The following is a 15,306-nucleotide window of genomic DNA, read 5'->3' on the forward strand; positions in this document are numbered from 1 at the left end:
TATCTGGGACCTCTGAGAGCCAGTCACAGTGCCTGGCAAGCTGCAATAACCACATTTATTCATGAGAGTCTAAACAGCCCAAGGACCAGGAATTGGTTATGGTAAACAGTATGTAAATGGATGGCTACAAGGAGCAAAGCAGCAAGCTGCAGACAGATGTGAGGAGAATACAGCACAAAAAGGAAAAAAGTGATGACAGACTGGGAGGCACTAGAATGATTCTCCAATGATCCCTCTCTGAGCTGGTTACAGATAAACCAGCAGTTCTGTGCACAAACACTGGAGCGTTGTGCCCTGCAGGCGTGCCTGATTTTCATCATGCTAATCTCAGGGCAGAAGTACCAGAACAGCAGGATGCCAGAGATGCAAGGCAGGCCCAATAAACCAGCTGTGAGCTAGAAATGGGAATGAGGATTTCTGGATGTGAAGTGTTAATGCTTCTTCAGTAGAAAAGGGTATTTTTTTTTTCCCAGAGCACGCTATAAAATAAAAACTGTGGTTTTGCTTTTCCTCAAACTACTCCCTGTGAATCCGGGTGGAGTCTGTCAAGTCGGGTCAGGTATGAAAGTAAAACATGTCACTGCTAGATCTAATTTCTATTAGATCGGCAGCTCTGAGGCTTGCAAATTAATCCAGAATGTCAGGATGCACAAGTGCAAACCTTTTCGCCAAGATGATTGAATTCACATCCCTCACTGCCCCAGGCCCCCTTGCCACCAGGCATCCTTGTTCTTCCATTCTTGTTCTCCGTTATGATGAGTTTATAATATGTAATTATCTACCTTGGTACAGTGGTTCCAACCAGGAGGGATGGGGAAAACGTTTCTCAGAATATCCTATGGTGTACTGATTAACTTGTTCAGCTGTGAAGTGAGGGACTGTGGTATAGATCTGCTCTTCTGATTAATACAGAAAATAGGTGTGACACAGGCCTTCTACAACCTGGATAAATGCTGTTGTCTCTGAATGATTTAGTAAGATGAAAATTACAGTTTCTCTTCTCCTCTGATAGCTTAGAAAATTTAGACTAATTTTCACTGGGTTTTTTTTTCTCACATCAAAGTGGGTTTGTATTGAACTAAATTAGAACTCAGGTTTTTTCTATTTGAAGTGTTTAAAAAACCCCAGTAACCTTGGTACTGTCTAGGGACTGAACCTGAGAAGATGACCTTGTAGTTCATAACCTGATATGTTAAGATGGAGACTACAGGAGGCTCTTGATCAGTGATAATTGAAAGTGGGTTACAGAAAGCATTTGTTAAACTAGAAAGTTTAGGTACTTTGTAAGGGCAATTCCCTGTTCCTTGAATTAAGTGGAAATAACCTAACATAATGAGTCACTATTCTAGTCTGATAGGGGGAAAAAAAGTGCAGCTATACACAAAAAAAACCCTAGGCTCAGCTCTGCATTTGACACTGGAGAGTTTTCTTTCCAGAAAACTTTCAGTAATTTGGTGTACTTTTCAAAAGCCCTAAATACTCAGTTTAAAAACATTAGCTATGTAGCTTGTTCTGTAGATTTTATAGTGCAAAACTGCTAATGCCTTTGGTGGTCCACAACAGACAATATGAATAGTGTCAGAAAAACAGGTCTGTGTTCACATGCAATATAGAAAAAGCAATAGCAAACTGGCATTTGCTATATGTAATGTTTATCACTGAACACTTTACAGTTTGAGTAGTAAACACAGCTACTCTTGGTCTGCCCTACTTATTCACACTCCCAGGTATTGTGTGAAAATACAGTGCACATACACTTCAGCACTACTGGAATGATGCCTCTGGATAAGCGCATTGTTTTGGAGTAACACGACAAGGAGAAGTGTTACAGCTCTGACCCAGAGGCATGGGAATGGTGACAGTGTGCTCTGTGCTCGCCCCAGCCAGCTCAGCCCCTCAGGCTTCTCTTTGGGAATAACTAAGGTCTAGTCACCTGCAGCTCCCCAAGGAAGTGAGTAGGGAAGCTAAAGGTGTAAGTCGGGGAGCAGGAGAATCTCATTGCTTGCTACAGTAGTAAATTCTTTTGAGGAATTTACATGGGGGAAAAAAATCCCTATTAAAAAAATTTTTTAAATCAGGAAACTTCCTCTATCTCATGTACTAAATCTACATTACAGAGAAAAAAACAGGTGAATATGCACTGATATTGTTGATGGGAACAACAAGGTCCTTTAAGGAATACTTTTGTCTTCATTTTCTCATGTGCATGTGGGATCTGTGACAGTGGCAGGCTGGTAGTCACCAGTCTGGAAGCCTGAAACAAAGAGATACCATTTCCAGCAGAGTGGGTTAATTTCATTTTCACCTCATGCAAATTCTCTTGTCCCACTAGGAACCAAGTTAGCAGGGCGAGAAGGTACAGTCTCTCTCCTCAGAGTTTCCTGGGGAAAGACACTCCATCATCACTTGTTGGTGTCATGGCTTCAGACACCACTGTCAGAGTTTTGTCCATCACTGCCCAATTATACAGAAGGCAAAAAAAAATGTGCTTGTTGCAAGTTTGTGAATTTTGTGGAAACACAGCCAGTACAAAACAGACCAAACTCGGTTCACATATTAAACCAGAGAGCCATCAGATGATAATTGTCTTAACTCATAACCGCATAAACAAGACCCCATTTAATAACTCTGAGTTTGAAACCATTATATCTTACCTTACCCAGCCACTTCCCAGCTGTCTTCTCCCACTTAGCTGGAAGAACTTGCTAACCAGTGTCCTTTGATATTTTCCCCTCTCAACTCAGTAACAGACCACTTCATGTGTGAGATGTGAAATGTGAAGGCCACCAAACACATCACATTTTCACCAATGTCACTTAAAATGACATAGCAAATTATGGTCTAGAGATGTAACTTAAAACTCACAAAAATAGCTTGTTCAGTTCTTATCAATGGGGGATAGGCTTTCTAGATGCTTAAACCAGTGTAATCTCTTGTCACGTTAAAATCTGTCCCTTTATTGAGAAATAAGGCAGATAATATATCAATTTCGTCTGTTAATCAATAAATTTTTCTACATGAACAGGTAAAACTTATGTACACAAGGCCCTACTGTGTCAGACCAAAAGTCCATCTAGCCCTGAAAATCCTGCCAAGGGCTATATTTTTCTCAAGCATAGTATTGTGAATGAGCTTCAATGTAGTATCAGCTGTGGGATCTCATATTCAATGTACAGTCATGGAAGAAATCCTAATTCGACTTTTGAATTTGCTTACAGTCTACTCCCAAAATTTAAACAAAAAAAATTGCTATTCAGAAAAAAAAACATCACAAAGCTAGTTATTTGACAGATACAAAACAATAACAAAAATAATAAGCAACTGCAGAAATGAAGGCATTTTCCACTTCAGGAAAGAGATTGTTTATTGATACTTGACTAAAAAGAACTGATGAAATAATTGAAATTTTTAGTTTGGACTAATAATTAGTCCAAAAATTTAGTTTTAGGGGTTTTTTAGGAGTGATGCCCAGGCTAATGAGGAAAATCAGAAAGACCATCCGTAGGACATGCCAGTGAGGGCTGGCCTCCTTGTCCTGCTCTGCCCTGTACTGGAAGAGCAAAGCTGAGGAGTAGCACTTGCACAGCCAGGCTCATCTAAATGAGAAGCTCGCATGTACTGTTCAGGTATCGGGCCAGCGTCTGCCATTTCCCAGCTGAGAAACATTCACCTGAGTCTTAAGCTATTTGCAGGAATGAGAACTGCAGAGACGTATAGAAACATGAGGGGTCAGGTCTAGGAGAAACACACTAAAAATATTTGTCTATTGCATTGGTGCCCTGGAAAATCTTATGTTTTACCCCACACTTAGATGGTTATTCAAATTCAAACTACCCCATCTGGCAAGAGTTTGTAGGTTAATCACAAATGAGAGCAGCACATCAGTAAATGTCAAGATTAGTGAGAAAGGAAAATGAAATTGAGAGTGTCACCTGATTTGGAATGAGCCAAAATAGGAACGGAGTCGCTCAGCTGCTGCCTCACATCCATGAAGCAGAACAGCCCTAGCGAGAAACGAACAGAGCACCGCAAATCCCCACGACAGGCAGAAGGATTTTCCTGCACATGAAACCACTTAGAGCTGCAGCTGTGCTGACAACTTGTGCCCCAAATCCAGTAAATGCTAACCTTCTCCTCTTCCTCACATGTCTGAAGGAGAAATACACCCGCATGGGTGGCTGAGAGCAGCGTCCTGGGCTGCTACAGAAATTGAAGCAGAAACCTGGCACCCTGAACAGTGCTAAAGAAATTCCCCTGTGCCAGAGGAGCAAGGGCTGCCTGATCTTGGACAGGGGCTTACTGTTTCTGCTCCTCTGCCTCTCCAGATGTGCTTCTGTCAGGTCTGTTTATGTGCCAGCTCTGCGTGTGCACTGCGATGCCACGTGGGAGCTCTCCCTGCTGATGCCGGCCGAGCTGCTGGCTTGCTGCAGGTGTTTCTCACATGAGCAGATGGGGAACGGTGAGAGCAAGGAGGATCGATTCTCGCTCTGCATCTCATTTTGCTCACAGCAAGGTTCATACTGTTTCTGTGTTACACCCAGTCAGGTGCATGGAATTCTCATTTCTAGCTCTACCAGTATCAGTCCTGGGGAGTAGCATCCGCGCTGGCAATAAAGAAACATGAAAAAAGAGCCATTGAGATTGCTTAGCAGAAACAAAGAGAATTTATCTTCTAAAAGGAAGGGACTCGCTCTTCCTCCACCATATATTTCAGCTCTGGCCCCTAAATAAATTTCATAATGATTTCTTATAAGCTACATATGTACTGAGGTTGTTGCTGACTTCTTTGCTGGATTATCGGAGGTGTTAGTGTCATGCTGCATAAATAGGTCAGTCAGTACGTTTGTATTCAGCAGGTCATAAATCTGCACATGGTTTTGTAATTTTCCCCCTAAATTCTCTAAAAGTACAGTTGGAAGGACAACGCCATATTAAACAGTTAATACAGTAAGGTAGGGACATGAACACAATCGGTTTTGTGTTCTTAGACGTACTTGCTCACTCCAACTGCTGTGCTGCTTCCTTACCCTCTGACTCCCTTGTCAGGGTATGCAAGGGGTTTTCATTTTTGACTTCTGTATTATTAGTAAAATTGTTAAATAATTTCAATTCATATGTCCAAAGTACACCAATACAGCCAAAAATCCCAATCTTGTTTAGAATTTGGCCGTACAGTTCTAAATGTTGCTGGCAAGAATATATAGAAAATATTAAGAGTCTCCTTTTCATTTTTCAGACAAACATCTACCAGTTCTTCTGACTTTTTTTGCAATTGTTCTTTCATCTCATTAGCACAGGAAACATCTTCCTGTATGTGGTGACTCCTGTGCTATACCTCTCAAAACTAACCTGTTGGATGTAATCTCCCAAATCAAAATTTGATTTATGGAAATGCTGTTAACATTGTATCTGAAAGAAACAGCTGGGCTCATCTCTTAAATTATGACCCACAAGGGATGGGCATCACATCAGTCTGTAAACTGAGTAACTCTGGAAATCTCCTAGAAGTGATAAGTATGAAACCCTACTGTACAGAGCTAAATAAAGGTATACTCTGGAACAGAGTTTGAAAGAGTTATTCTGTAAACCAGAAAATAACAAATCCCTGCAGATCTGAATAGGATGGTGAAATAATTCTGTATTTGGGGCTGCTATGGATTCTGTGTATTAAAAGCTTATTTTCCCAATCAGAGAACTAGGTATGATTCAAAATAAACATGGAAGAAGATCCCTTAAGTAATGTATATCTTCTTAGTTGTCACTTTTCCAGCTATATGATAAATTAGAACTCCTAATACCTGGGAAAAGAGCATATGTTATACCTGTTCAGAGGGAGACTTCGTATCTTTAAGAAGTGTAATATTCTCTGAGGCAGGGAGGGGAGGTGGAGGAGAGGACAATCCAGAGAAATCCTGATCACTGCAGGGCTCAGGAGAAAAAGTATCCAAAGACCAGCAATATCCAGGGATCAAGTGATGTAGAACACAGAAAAAAATTTTCGTAAGAGCTCACTGTGTCTATAGGGGAAAATTCAAATAATATGTAGAATAAGATTATACAAGTCAGATCAACTAAGTAATGATTAGTTTTTGGTCTGCTTTTAGGTCAAAACTTCCTAGTTTATGTGATATCACAATTCATTTCTGAGACGCTAGAATTTGGTTATGGCTCATCTATGTAAATTCCAGGGAATTTACAACTCCCAAACAATCAATTGTTGCAGATAAGAATAAAAAATTATTTCAGAGATTGTATGCCACAACAAGAGCTTGCACAGCTTTCTGTGGTATTGAGCAAATAGTCTTAATAACTAATAGAGAGCTCCTGTTTTAATTGTTTTAATTAACTGGTTTATGCAGTTCAGTACTAATACTCATACGTGTTTAGAGAAAGTAGCCAGGCCTGTGGCCCTGTAAAATTAAGCACAAATGACTTCATCAAAGGCAAAGATAACCATATGCTCAATATTTTCCTAGATTATGTCCAAGGCTGACAATCATGAATCGCTGAACAAAACACTTTATTTTGGACAAGGTGTTTTAAATTGTATCCCAGTGACATAGAACTGTTGAGACTTTTTTGACTATTTCTAAAAAGAAAAGATGCCTTACTGTAACAGCTTACGTGTTACATTAGAGAAAAACATAATTTAAGGCTTAACAAGAGTCAAGAATCAGTGAATTTAATATAAGTAGAAAGTGAGTTAAAGCTAGACATAGGGAAGAAAGCGTTCCAGGAAGGACACTTTCTGTCTTTCAGAGAAGGAAGTATTAATACTGTCAGGTGATACAGTGAACCTGATGGATGAGCAATCTAATCCAACATTGCAAATCATGAGTTCCCTTCAAAATTATATTGTAGGGGAGACATTCATCCTAATTGGTTCATCTTGTATTTCAGAGCACAAAGAATAAAATAGTAATTCTTCCTTTTGTGTAGACCCACTCTGATATCTTACATTTGAACAAATGCTCGAAACCAACTTGCAGATCCCTGTGAGCATTACTTTAATTGATAATGACAATAGATCTTAGATTGTGTAACTGCACTGAGTTATAATACAACAGATGACTTAACAACTCATTGATACGGAGGAATAAGTTCATTTACCACTTACTGCAGGAAAGGTAGCGTCTCTCCAGTTACCGCATTTCTCACTGCAGTCTCCTTAAAATCCGTTTGAGTTGTGCACTTAAAATGAACAATACAATAAATGTAAGTATTAAATATCTAACTGAAGAGTTAGAGACACTTCATATTTAATGTTTTATGATCTATTTGTACTACGTTATCAGGGTATGCCTATGGTATTTTGAGTGATGTAAGCTTGCTGTGCCACCTCTGCTTCTGTTGGATCAGAGCCATGGTAGGGTGGCCCTGGGAGAGCTAACTCCTTTTATGTGGCCTTAGGAGAGCTAATTCCTGTTATGTAGTTCCATGGCTTTTGTCTAGCTCAGATAAAGCTCAAATCTGCCTGAAACGCACCATGGTGACATACCCTTCACCATCCTTTTCATGCTGTTGGCCTAACACTTGTGCGACAGTCACTGCACCTTATTAAAAGAACTTGCTAAAAACCTGAAACCACATCCTTCCAACAGGAGGAATAATGAGGAAAATAACAATGTGGAAACCCAAACACCTTCAAAGCAGTGTTATGCAGTCACATGTAATACACCTGACCAATGTTCCTTATAAATAGTAAATACGGTCTCAGCAAACCGATAACTGCGTTCATGAAAAAGCTGCTTTCCTGGCTATATGCAATCTGCCTCTTATTTTCTTACCTTAAGTTTAAAGTAGCTTTTTGTCTTCTGTGACAGAGCTACCACCGTTTGCATGTTCATTTTTGCGGCACAAGGCACTCTCACTTGTAGTAGCCCTCTTCAAGTTCTGGGTATGACCGACAGCAAAAACCTCAGCATTAGTTTCTCATCAGCCAAAACCAATCTCATTCCAAAACGGCCTTTAAATTTGCTGGCTTATTCCCTGAAACAATCTGGCTGGCTGGCAGTGCAGGTATTTTAAGCGTAAGGGCTTCCTGTGGTTTAAGATTTGACAGACTCCAGTTGGTGCCCCTAGTTATTTGACAGTGATGTGGCAACACTAAGTGGTTGCTGATGAACAGGTTTGCAGTGATCATGCCTCTGTTTTCTGTTTTTGTTTTTTGTTTTTATCTTTTCCTCAGGGGAAATCGCTCACATCAAAGAGGTTAACCAGTCTAGTGCAGTCCTACTAAAAGGATCACCTTGTAGCATGGAAGCAGACTCAAATCATTATACATACTTTGTAGCTCACTGATTGCCTGACTCAGAGGACAGTAGAACAAGATGTTGCATGAGCAAGGACCTCACTTGTTTTCTTTTGTGTATACTAAGGCATTACAGACTCCGAGGGACTCTCTAGCCTTTCGATGCCTCCATTTCGAAAACTGTCTGCTCACTTCCTCCTTCATATCAAGCTGGATCTGTGTCTTTTTATTTTCTGCAAGCTCAAGTACAGTGAAAAAAAAGCTTCTGCTAGGCACAGTTTATTAAAAAAATACGTCAATCAAAAACTGGAAGAAATGTAAAAAATGCATATATTAATAAATATACATATGGCATCACATTTATTGCACAATAAATTAGCACAGAAGGTTTCATTTCACTGATGTATTCACATTGAGAAAGAAAGCCTGTGTCTTTGTCTGTTGTCTGTATATTCTCTGTTAATGTTTCTTGCATTTATTTTTATACCATATTTAAAAAAGAACACCTTTTACTCCAGATGTATTAAAGTTGATCCTTTCTCTGTAAATTTGTGTATGTTTATATTGTTGTTTTATCTTTCATTAAAAGATGCAGAATCTCTTTCCTTTGGGAAGTTTGAGATTTTAATATTGAATCTGAAGATTAATCAAGACCAAAATCATCCCCAAAAGTTACACACCTTGTGCTTTCTAAAAGGTGACATGAAACGGCATTTTCTTTCTCTCAGTGACACCTAATCAAACACACTTTATTGATAATCATTTATTTTTTATTTTCTTTTTATCAAGCTAGCAGCAGAGAGACCTTTTCAGCTTGCTCATCATCACATAAGCAAACCTTTCCTTCAGCTAGACCCATCCTGTAACAGTGCAGCCTGTGCAGTGATTCGGTCGCTACCCAAGACCACATCGACTGAAGGGGATTTCCTTAGGAACGGGCATGTACAAAGCTGGCTGAGAACACAGGTGCATACTTGCTAAATAGGAAAGACAGTGCTTCCTTCTCCTTGCTGTCACTTGTGATGCAATGCAGCATTTTGGGCTGAAAAGGTTGTGGTTTGGGAGTTCTGAGTATGCTGTCTGTAGAGTAAACCTTGGGTAGTAAGCAGGAGGCTGTTATTTTAGTTCCAGGGCCCTGCTCAGGTGTGCTGCTCTATGTCTGCTGCTGAGGTTACTCACACAGAGACCTACTGACAGGTTTAGGAGAGTGTGTAGACGTTGCCCATGAGACAGCAGATACGGAGCTTCTGAAGCTAAACCGAGCTGGAACCAGAAATCTCTGCTTGGCCTAAGAAACAGCCCTTCTGACTAAGAGAGGTGACGTAAGGATAGTAGGCAGCATCTCTGAGTAGAAAAGCGATGATGGGAACTAAGTCAAACAACAAAATGCTGATACCTCCAGGGCATCGCAGGGTGCACAGGACAAACAAGCCTTTTTAACAATGCACAGGATAGACTCAGGACAGCCAAGTCTCATACCATCTGTCATACTGACTTTGGTCTGATATTGAGAAACAGGAGACTGGTTTCAAAGGGCTACCAAAGCTAAAACCACACCCCCCCTCACACACACACACCCCCGAAGTGGGACAGTCAGAGACACGATCAGATTTGAATACATTAATGCTAGAGTCGTCTCATTGAACATCAGATACCCGCCAGGGCCAGGGCTCCTGCCCGGAGAGCTGCCTGCCGCAGGAGCACTCGCCTCTCCGCTGCCTCTGCCAGGAGCCCGCTGCAGCCAGAGCCCTGACCACAGCATCTCTGAAGAGGCAGTCTGGAGGATCCCAGGACAAAATGCATTATAAATCACCATGAATGGTGCTTCCCCAGCATTTCCTCAGTTGGGGTTTCTGGAGGCTTGTTCTTTGTTTTCACATGCCACTGTGTTTCCAGTTTCTAGCTAGAGTGATAATCACCGCTTTAAAGTGTCTCAGTTTTTATTAGCACAATTCTACTAAGCTTTTATCAGAAAACACTGGAAGTGCTCCATGGGAGCTTGATTTTATGAAGAGCTCCATCTAGGTCAACTCAAAATATTCAGAGTCTAGGGAGGCCAGATGAATTTTAATAAATAGCCACATTTGACCCCAGATCTTAAACTCTGAGATTTAATTTTCCTTTACCACAGAAATGCAAGCTTTGAGACATGAACTTAGGGCCAGGCAATCCACAGAAATTTGAGCTCTGTTTCACTTGTTAGTGCCAAATAGAGATATTTCTTTCCAAACTCCTGCTGCCACCAATTGCATCAGCTGGTGTATTGCCTGCTTTGCCTTAGGAGTTAACTAATTAGATACCAGTGTCTGCTTTGAAGAATCATTCCCTTAAAATAGGTAATGTTTCAAATTCATGCATTAGGTATTTTATGCAACTTCATTCTAAGAAATATTTTTTTTTTCACTAATTACTTTGCAACACCCACTGGCTGATAAAAAGACATGGAACATTTGTATTCCTGAAACCATTTTGTATTTATTCTAGTTCTTTTCTTCCCGTAAATATGAAGTCTCTTTTGCATGGCTGTCTTTCCCTGTATTTGCACAGGATTTAACACAGTGTCTGTAAAGTAAAAATATGCATTACTAGTAAGGATTTCAATGTAGTCAGGGGGCTGTATTAAGGTTTCATTTGAGCTTAGTTTCAAGTGATGCAGCTCTACTGTTACAAATGAGTGAATTTGGCCCAAGCAAAATCTATCCTACAACCAGCTGATTTTTAAAGTGTTTGTCTGCAATCTTTTGATGCTTCACCTGATCACTGTCATCTGCCAGCGATACAACACTGGGAATGGAAACTCCAAGTAGGCACAAGCTTCCTTTTACTTCCCCACAGAGCAAAGCTAAATGTTTGTTTCCAAATTTATATGAAGATCCACTTCCAAGCATCAATCCTAACTCAGATTAAGGCATGTTTGTACAACCACCAAACGCCTGGATTATGACTTTGGTTACACAAACTCATTAGGAATTTCAGTGAGGCCACAAGTCTGCTGAGGAAAAAAGGACCAAGAGAGAAACCCAATCTGAAGGGGCCACATCTCTAGTCTCCTGGGGAAGAGCCATCAATCAGCGTCTCCTGGCTCTGCCTAGGAAGCAGAAAACACTCTCCAATGGGGTACATTAATTGTAATATTCATTAAAATAACCACTTGGAGCTGGGAACTTCCATCTGAGAGTCAGCGTTCATCAGTCTCTTTCCTCATGCATCGTTGTGCATATAACAGCTCTTAAGCCGACAAGAGAAAGAAGTGTTTGCTGGCGCTGCTGCACACTTGAGACAGTTTTGTGCTCCCAGACCAGTCTGGGAAGGGAAACAGCCAGTGGGAGAGATGGGAGCTTCTCTGGCATTGACCCAAGGACATAAAAATATTCACCCTTTCTTCTGTGAGGTACAATTAAAAACTCCTTCAAGCCTACAAAACTGAGGAGAAAGGCCTTAAACAGCAAGAAGAGAAACTGCAAAATGCTGAGCTGAAACAGTAGTGGAGACTGGCCAAAAATTAATGAGCTGAAGGTGAATACAGGAGTAAGAAATGGGAATTAATTGTGGTGACCAGAACAGAACAGACAAGGGCGGAGAACTGGGGAACTGGGTAAGAGCAAGAGGCTGAATGCAGTCGATGGATTGCCAGCCTGTTGGCCACGGCTGTGCAGAGTTGGAATCAAAACCCAAAAAATCAGACAAGATCAACTGTGACTGGCCCTTTAAAACCCAACAACGACATTTTTTCAGCTGTAAAGCAATTAATACCAAATATCTAGAATTGACTTTTTTTTTTTTTCCAAACTGCACCCCTAGTATTGCTTGAAATCAGAAGACATAGACACCAAACAGTCCCCCAAGAAATAACAAATAGGAGGGAACTTATAGGAATGCATTTCGTGTATTTATTTATTGTAAAAAAAAAAAAAAAGCCACAGCAGACACCTAAAGTGAGGGAAGCCTGTTTTCTTTAAGTAACTGGAATGAGGAGTTGGGAATGACCAGTGATTTATTTGTAGCTCTTCCAATTATTTGTCTTTATGCCAAGTGATTAACAGCTGTTTGGATTTAGATGTTTAAATTACCATATTTATAATGTCCCTTCTAGCTAGAGATGTTGTGCATAGAACTAACACTGGACTTTTTCACTTAGGTGCATGAAACACAAGAATTTTCCTAAAGAAAGTTAATAGCTACCGAGACCTATATAAAATAAGGTTTTAATCCCAAGATGTTCAGGGAAATTAGCAGCGATTTCTTTGAACATATTCTGTGTCCACTGTTCATTTAAGTAAGTTTCTAAGTGGTTGTGAATCATACCAATCTGCCTTTTGATCTGACTGTTCTGAGCAGATTAACGCTTTTGTGTGCTGTGGATTGAAGATAGGCTGAAGTCCCAGTATCAAAGAGGCAGGGGGCAAGAGAGGATGGTCTCTCTGAGGCCAGGCTCTCCCTCCTGCTGTAGACTGTAGACTCCTCAAGTGGCATGCGCACAAATAAACGGGTTTTGTTTGTACAGACATTGGCTTGAGGGCTGCAGTCTCTCCAGACAGTCATTATCTCTGCCACTACGAAGCTACTAAGCAGCTAAATCTTTGTTTCAATTTATCCCTTTATTTTTGACCAGGCTGCTTCAATCACTGCAATAAATAAATGTTCCCTACCTTTTTGCTCAAATACGTAAATGGCTATTGGAACTTTACAGCCTCCTTCCATTTTCTTACTGGTGTTTGAGTTGAGTGACTTCATTGCTCTCCTCCGGGTTGGAGGGTGTTCCAGCCTTCTTGGAGGACACTGCCCAGAGCAGGCTGCAGGGCTCCTGCCCAGGTTTCACAGGAGGAGGGCAGAGGATTACTGTTGTACTTCTGTCTGTACACATGACTATGGGGCTTGCCCTTTTTGCAGTGGATAGCCACTACTGAATTGTGGCTTATGGGGCACAGTCATGTGCATATCTTTTGCAGTAAAACGTTGATGGTTGTTCCCCGTTGTGTGCAACTGACTCTTCTTGGGTCAGTGAGGTGTCCTCAGTTGTCCATTGAGTAGCATCCTTGTTTTTCACACCATCTTTCTCTTTTCCCAAGGTCACTTTTTTGATTCTAACCCATGAAGTAATTGCAGTCGTTTTGCCCACGGGTATCTTTATGTGTGGGTGAGAGTGAGGCATCTGCTGGCCTGATTCTTGAACACAAACGCATGAATGAGAGCGAGTTACCATCATCACTATTTGCCACAAGGAATCTGGATGTGTAAATTGTGAAGAGAAATTGCCGTGACAATAAACTCTGACAACCTGCTCAAATACTAGATGATAGTCCTTATTTACAAGTGTGGACATGGACAGTAAATATCAAACAATATTAAGACACGATTGTAAATGTTACCTTGTTAGTGGCATTTGCACAATTTTTATTGTACTTTTTCTTTGCTCCCAAAATATATTCTGCTCCATTCACCTGCATTGGCTCTACTTCTTGTTTGACGAGATTTTGAAATCTCTCATTAGATTCATCACAGATGTCAGCTTTCAAAAGAGATACTATTTACCACCCCTCCTCTTAACCTTGCGGCTGCTTCTTCTGCATGTGTATCACATAAATGAGGCATTTCATTATTCATATATCTTTTCTATCCACCTCTTTATTCCTTTCCTCCTTTCCTTTTTAGATGTGTGCCAATGGCATATTTAATGTAACTTACTTTTCTACCTTTTTCCTGAGAGGAATGTATAACCTGAAATCTATGACCTTTTCTGAGTTCATTTCTTCTGATGCCCTGTTCTTTATATGACTTGTCTTTTCTTTTAGACTCTCTTTCTTCTCTCCCCCTCCCCCTCAGTAACATCTTTTTTTAGGATTCTCCATCTTTTATGGTTCTTTTCCTTTGTTCCTCTGATCCTCGCTCCATTGATCCCTCCCGCATGTTCCTACGGTGCCCACTAATGCACTTACCTCCTCTGTTTTATCTTTCTTGGTATTGAAAGAAGTTACAAGTTAAAAAAAAAGAGAAAGCATTAAAGGAAGGGCAGGCAAGGGCGAGGGCTGGGGCTGATGCAGATGCAGAACGTGCCTCTGACTGTGGCCTGATCTCAGGGGACCGTCCTGTCCCCGGGTGCTTGCCTTTCCCCTTCTCCAGCTCTGCTCCTCCTCCAGCCACTGCTACCCCAAACTCTCCTCTCTGTGAGATACACTTTTTCTGTATACTTGTGTATTATTGACATTCAGACATTTTATTGGGAAAAAAATAACTAAACTAAAACCCCCCCAAAACCCCAGGGAAAATCTGAATTTTAGATCTTTCTTCTGCTGTTGGTCAAAGCTGAGTGGAACAACAACCAAATTGGCCTCTACTCTGCTCGAACCCCATTGCTGTGTTAAAACTGCACTTTGGGATTCCCGTCTGTGAGGGGCACTGAGCATCTGCTGACCTTTCAGTGCCTCTGTTGGCATCTCTCACTGTTTCTTCCTGCCCCAAAACTCCCAGCATACTTCCACTGAAATCAGAGATGTGAAACCTGCAAGACTGACTTCAAAGCAGAGTTATCTTTACTCAGCAGGTACAATTGTGCTTGTTATCTGGATGTCAGTTGTGGTGCCTTTTTGGTACAGGAGGATGGGGCTGGGGTTTTTTTTGAAAGATGGTTTGGATTCCTCCTGCTACTCCTCACACCCCAGCCCACATCACATGCTGGAAATGCACCTCTGTCTCTAGAAAACTTTTGAAGGCAACCTCTTTCTACCAACAGCATGGACTAGGGAGAGAGGCTTTCATCACATTTTGGTTTTTAATGTGAAAAAAAAAGGAAAACAACAAGGATTTGGAGGCCAGAAGACCTTGAAGAATAAGAGAGAGAGAGAAAGGAGTGATAAAAAAGAGCATGAAAATAACAGCTGAGATGGTGACATCAAGGCCCACCACCTGCCTCTCATTAGGGCTATCACTTAGTTGCTGTCTCCTGAGAGCACTCACAGGTGGGTGCTGACCTCCTACTCTGTGTGTTTAAAGCTGTGACCAGCAAAGTATCAGGAGTAAGCAGAAGAGGAGAGACCCCAGGACGTGTGTGTGTTTGG

At 41.0% G+C, this 15,306-nt stretch overlaps 1 protein-coding gene across 1 annotated transcript in view; it reads left to right on the plus strand.

Moving 5' to 3' along the window:
* The window catches only part of RGS7 (regulator of G-protein signaling 7), a gene marked incomplete at its 5' end in the record, with an annotated part of 63,172 nt that extends 54,320 nt beyond the window's left edge, over positions 1-8,852 (plus strand). Inside the window, one exon of the mRNA XM_010086382.1 lies at positions 8,189-8,852. The remainder of the gene's footprint in view (positions 1-8,188) is intronic.
* Positions 8,853-15,306: the final 6,454 nt, after the last annotated feature.

Source organism: Pterocles gutturalis, unplaced genomic scaffold (genome assembly GCF_000699245.1).
Source record: "Pterocles gutturalis isolate BGI_N339 unplaced genomic scaffold, ASM69924v1 scaffold7986, whole genome shotgun sequence".
In the NCBI taxonomy this organism is placed as follows: Eukaryota; Metazoa; Chordata; class Aves; order Pterocliformes; family Pteroclidae; genus Pterocles; species Pterocles gutturalis.